This window comes from Morus notabilis, unplaced genomic scaffold, assembly GCF_000414095.1.
Source record: "Morus notabilis unplaced genomic scaffold, ASM41409v2 Scaffold1929, whole genome shotgun sequence".
Taxonomy (NCBI): Eukaryota; Viridiplantae; Streptophyta; class Magnoliopsida; order Rosales; family Moraceae; genus Morus; species Morus notabilis.
This window is the reverse complement of record NW_010356695.1, coordinates 21,868-28,247: the sequence shown is the minus strand read 5'-3', so window position 1 is coordinate 28,247 and position 6,380 is coordinate 21,868. Positions and strand designations below refer to the sequence as shown.

At 34.9% G+C, this 6,380-nt stretch overlaps 1 pseudogene; it reads left to right on the top strand.

Annotated features, from left to right (window-relative positions):
* The first annotated feature begins 2,046 nt into the window (after positions 1-2,046).
* Positions 2,047-5,876, top strand: LOC112093282 (annotated as a pseudogene).
* Positions 5,877-6,380: the final 504 nt, after the last annotated feature.

Here is a 6,380-nt window from a genome sequence, read left to right as displayed (position 1 = left end):
TCTATATATACTGGATGTTACTCTTTTACTATTGCTTTGTCTACATTTCTCTACTTATATTGTCTACCATATTCTGTTATCTTCGCTTTGCCACTCTTTAAAGACCATAATAATACTACCTGTTTCTTACTACCCTTATCGCTTCCTTTATATATCTTTGTTCTATCCCTGCTGCTCAGTAATTTTCGTTGCTTTCTTTCATCTATCGTTTTGCCCGTGGTCTGCTCAATCAGGTAATAACTTCTTCAGTTTAATTCGGTTGCTTTATTCTGGAATATAATTTTATAATGTTATGTTTGTTCGTTATATGAAATATTTTATACTGCACTTTACTTTTTTCCTTCTCTAATCTACTCTCGGTTACCTGTTTCTATTCTAAGTTGATTACCTGATATTTTACGTTTGCAAACTTTCCTAAATCTTATTAAGATATAACGCCTATCTTTATCAAAAACTAGGTTTTTTAATTTTAAAATACCTTCTTCTCTTCTGGTTAGGATGATGTTATATTTAATTTGTTGTTAATATGTGCCGGGTAATTATTACTGCAAATATGGCTGTCATTGATGTTGTCCTTATTATTTGGGATTTATGCCAATATATTTTAATTTGTCATTTGTTTTAGTTTTATTATATATATTTGTATTTATAAAAGTTGCTTTTTGTCTACACTACTACTTTGTACATATCCATTTGTTTCCTCTGTTGTTTACTCTGTTTTTTTTTATTGTATTTTGCATAATTTACTGTTACTCTTAATTTATTAACTGACATTTGATATTACCGCAGTGTTATAAAGTTTGTTACAACCGAATGCTTTTATTTACCAAAAGCTTGGTTTCTTATATTTGAACATTTTTTTCCCCCGGTTATGATGATGTTATACACCATTTGTTGTTAACAAGTGCTGGGTAATAGTTCTTACAGACATGCCTATCATTCATGTTCCCCTTACTATTTCAGAATTATGTCAATATATTTTATTTTCATAAAGCCTTTAATAACGTGGCATGTAACCATGTATGTTGCCGGATTTTGTTTCAACTACCTATGCTGTATAGTATTAACAGCAAACAGTTTTTGTTTCAATTACTTATTGCTAGGCTATACTATAGTTATTGTAGTTTAACAAGTCAAAACTAGCATTTTTTGTGCCTTTACAGTTAAACCAGTAACTGTTTTCTTCTCGATGCATGGACTAATAAGTAGAATATGTTCTGCACCTGATGCTGATGATTTCTTCTCTGAGAAAGTCTCAACACCCATTCTTGATTTGGTTGAAAGTCCTATCAACTTGAAGAATTTGTCTTCCAAAGTTAGTCATTTGAGGCCTTTGAAAACATCTGTTTTGGCATGCTTTACTCTTAAAAGCTCACGTCTTCTGGACTCACTACAGGCTGGTCTATGCAGGAACTGTAACAATTGGCCAATGAAATTCGTTCCGAGATGATTTTTTTTCTTAACATTCCTATCTTCCAGTTAAAAAGAAGAGCACGATGAATCTAATAAGTATCAGTGTTTTAATATTGTATATACGTTTGTATATACATGTAAATATATTTTGAATTACAATACTGCATATATATATTTATAAATATGTAAATCCTTCACATGATACAACATTATATTGTGAATAGATCTAATATGCATCAATGTTTTATGCTCAGGGATCACAACAACGTTATTTTTTATTCTGTACATTATGTATATATATAAATATTATAAATAATAATACCATATATGTCTGTATAAATATGTTCATACAAATTTTATATTTATTATATAATACAATACTATATAATACATATATATATATAAATATATTTTAAATATAACTATCATAGCATTATACTGCATTCCGCACTCGTATAAACTAAAAAAATTACTGAAATTGCTGGCATGCGGATAGAATATTTTACTGCATGGAGCCAAACAGACCTGATCAAATGGACCATACAGTATATAGTAAATTCGATGAGGGGCAAAATCGTCAAATGGAAGCCCATTAAAGCTTACGGTTCTGTGTCTTCTGACAATTACAAGTCAGAATCAAACGCTCTCTCTCTCTCTCTGGCTTTCGTCTCTTTCCTATTAGGTTCGTACGCAGAGAAACATTAATCATTACGAAAGGGAGAAAAAAAAAAAAAAAACAGAAACAGAAACAAACTCTGCTTCTGAATTTCCCTTTTTTTTATCTTTCTTTTTTGGTATATGAACAAAAGTCAAAATTCTTCCAAAATATTGGATCTTTGATCCTCTTTTCACTGTGCGAAAAATCCCAGAAAAAAAATCGTAAAAGAAAGTGTAAAAAGCTTTTTGGACGCCATGATTCTCATTGTCCAGTGGATTTATTTTCTGAAAAGTTTTTCTTTCTTCGTTTCAGGTTCCAAATTCGTTGAAAGAAGAGCACCGACCTTTTGAAAGAGGTACAAAGAAAAACTCTCTCGTTTTGTCATCTCTTTACATGATGATCTTTGATTTTGGCACTTTTGTTGTTATTTATTTCTTGGATGTTGTTTTTTTTCTCTCTCTTGTTGTTGTTTTTTTTCCCCTTTTTTGCTTTTCTTTTATGTAAGTATGAATTCAATTGATGGTCGTTTAAATTTCTATTTCCTTGATCACATCATTATAATGTCAAATATGGTATTGTTTCTGTTTCAAATATGGTACTATTACTGTAGTTTTTCACTCCTTTTATTTTCTTGTGTTTTGCAACAATTTGTTTTAGTAAGTGTGCCCGTTGGAAGTTGTTGAGCCATATGCGCCCTTTACTTCAAGTTTCCTTTCCTCTCCTTTTCAAATTATTTAATGAAAAATATATAGTTCTTTATGAAAAAGCAACAAAATTTCCCATATCCGAATTACCTCCTCTTAGAGGCCTTATGGTCGATGTGCGCATGGATTATGGGCGTTCTTTGCTTCTGTGTATCTATCAAAAAAAAAAAAAAAAAAACGTATTGACTCTTTTCCTAATAAGCCAATGGTTTATTTTTTGGTTAATCGATGGTTTAAGGTTAGGTTTAGTCCAAAACCAGCATATGTTCTAACAATTTGCAATTTGTGAATGTGTGATGAGAAAAAGTCTTGTTGCTGCCCTCCGTGTAAGCACTGTTTTTGTTTTTGTAACTTCTTTGTTTGAATTTATAGCAAGTGCTTGTAGTCGAAATGAGCTTAGGTACAATTTTCTGTTGGTTATGGTTTTCACTTAGTTGGGAATATTAGATATATGTTGTGCCTAATTCTTTGTTTCCTTGTTCCTGGTTTTGCGAAGAACTAAGGCGGTTTTTGTTTTTGTTTTTGTTTTTTTGTTTTCGTTTAGTGTGCTTCATTCAGAATGGATCACCCAGGGCATAACCAGCCTCCACCTATGATGATGGTTGGTGGTGGAGGTCAATTACCATATGGTGCTAACCCGTACCAGTCTAATCAGATGCCTGGTAACCCGACTCCAGGATCAGTTGGATCCATGCAGTCTGTCAGTCAGGCTGCTGGAGCCCAGCTTGCGCAGCACCAACTCGCGTATCAGCACATTCAACAGCAGCAGCAACAGCAGCTCCAGCAGCAGCTCCAAACATTTTGGGCGAATCAGTACCAAGAAATCGAGAAGGTAAACGATTTCAAGAATCACAGCCTTCCCTTGGCGAGGATCAAGAAGATTATGAAGGCTGATGAGGATGTAAGAATGATATCTGCTGAGGCACCGGTCATATTTGCCAGGGCATGTGAGATGTTCATCTTGGAATTGACACTGCGATCTTGGAATCACACTGAAGAGAACAAAAGGAGGACATTACAGAAGAACGACATTGCAGCAGCGATTACCAGAACTGACATCTTTGATTTCTTGGTTGATATTGTGCCAAGAGAGGATCTTAAAGACGAAGTGGTTGCATCGATCCCAAGAGGCACTTTGCCTGTTGGAGGGCCTGCTGATACTCTCCCTTACTGTTATATGCCACCTCAGCATGCTCCTCAGGTGGGGGCTTCTGGGATGATGATGGGCAAGCCTATGATGGACCCGCCTATGTATGTGCAGCAGGCTCCCAACCCCTACATGGCTCAGCAAATGTGGCAGCAGCCTTCTGATCAACAGCAGTCATCCTCGGATCGTTAGTGGCAAAGCATGGGAGTTGAGAAGTGTAAGTTTGTTGTACTTTTATCTGCCACTGATTTGTGACTGAAATCTGGAAAAGGAAGTGGCTATTTCATCATGTCATTGCAGGGGAATATGTAACCTTTTGGCTTGAAAACTAGTGTTGTTCTACTTTTACGGATTTACGTTGTGAAGCATTTGGATAGTTATGATCTAGGTAGCAAAAGTTGGTTTGACTGGTTGTACTGACATGATATACGTTGCTTTAATTTGAAAAACTATGTCGTTAATGGTTTCCTTGTGTGCGTCTTTTTCTTGTAATCGAAACCTGGTGTGTGAGTGTGCGTGTGTTTTGTTTTTTAATCTAAAAGCCTTTAGATTCTCCTCTTACTAATACAAAAACACTGCATTTGAAAGCAACTTGAAAAACTATGTCGTTAATGGTTTCCTTGTGTGCGTCTTTTTCTTGTAATCGAAACCTGGTGTGTGAGTGTGCGTGTGTTTTGTTTTTTAATCTAAAAGCCTTTAGATTCTCCTCTTACTAATACAAAAACACTGCATTTGAAAGCAACTTGAAAAACTATGTCGTTAATGGTTTCCTTGTGTGCGTCTTTTTCTTGTAATCGAAACCTGGTGTGTGAGTGTGCGTGTGTTTTGTTTTTTAATCTAAAAGCCTTTAGATTCTCCTCTTACTAATACAAAAACACTGCATTTGAAAGCAACTTGAAAAACTATGTCGTTAATGGTTTCCTTGTGTGCGTCTTTTTCTTGTAATCGAAACCTGGTGTGTGAGTGTGCGTGTGTTTTGTTTTTTAATCTAAAAGCCTTTAGATTCTCCTCTTACTAATACAAAAACACTGCATTTGAAAGCAACTTGAAAAACTATGTCGTTAATGGTTTCCTTGTGTGCGTCTCTTTCTTGTAATCAAAACCTGGTGTGTCAGTGTGTGTGTGTTTTGTTTTTTAATCTAAAAGCCTTTAGATTCTCCTCTTACTAATACAAAAACACTGCATTTGAAAGCAACTTGAAAAACTATGTCGTTAATGGTTTCCTTGTGTGCGTCTCTTTCTTGTAATCAAAACCTGGTGTGTCAGTGTGTGTGTGTTTTGTTTTTTAATCTAAAAGCCTTTAGATTCTTCTCTTACTAATACAAAAACACTGCATTTGATTCGTTGATACTTCGAAACGGAAACTGCCATTTAGTGTTATCAACAATTCCACTTAAAAGACCCCTTGTATGAAAGCAACTGCAAAACCTCCTTAAGAACTCACAATGACGTGTACCAACTCTTGTCTGCCCTTGGCCTCTCCTTTTTACTCTAAACATCTATGTTTGTGTGGTCTCTTTTGCCTGTGCATATTCAACTTGAATTTAAGTACATATTTATATTGCTTTTTTGTTGTGTAAATATCTAATTTCATTTATTGTTGTTGTTGGGCTTCTTTTTTTCTTTTTCTTGTTTATGTACTTTTTTTTTTGTTTGGTTGCTATTCTTCCTCTATTAACTTGCTTTTATACTTGGTGACAGGTATCTGTACGGCCTCATGAGATCTCACAGAGAAATAATGGCAATCAAGAGGTGCAGTCAAGATCTTTAGAATGAACACAGACGGACTCCATGTATAGATAATATGGTTCAAAGGCGTCATAGGTCTTGGTTGAGCCAAAATTTTTCTCCTTTTGGGTAGTTTTTAACTTTTATCAGTCCATGCCAGTAATGTGACTTAAACAATGCAAGTTATCAACCTCATAAGTAATGCTTCCATCTCATTTCTCTTGTATGTGAGCAAGTCTTGTCTTTTTTTTTTTTTTTGATTTGTTTATCTCGCGCGCTTTTCGATTCGAGGTCGTTGTCTAATTTAGTTTAACTGGCGCTTTTGATAGTAGCTCTTAGGACTCTTGGAAAGTTGGAATATAAATGTTTTCCGACATGGAAATGCCAATGTTGCGGTCAACTCGGTGAAAAGCTGAAAATGGCTTCCAGTTAGAAGACCTTTTTGCTTGTTTCAAGCTACAACGTGAGAGGGAAAAATGAAGAAAGCTTGTGTGTTGTTACTCCAATACTGCATTGTCCTCTTGATAATCGGTAAGATCAGAAAATGAAACTTTTGTTGACTGTTTTTAAAAAAAAAAAAAAAAACGAATTATACGAAGGGAGTTCTTCAAGTTAATGAAAAGCCAGTAATGCGTGTTTTTTGTTTTTTTGATTCAAAATCTATACCTCAACCTTAGCGGATTAGCGGCAAGACAACCACTTAAGCGTGTTGACTCAACGGAGTTGGTAA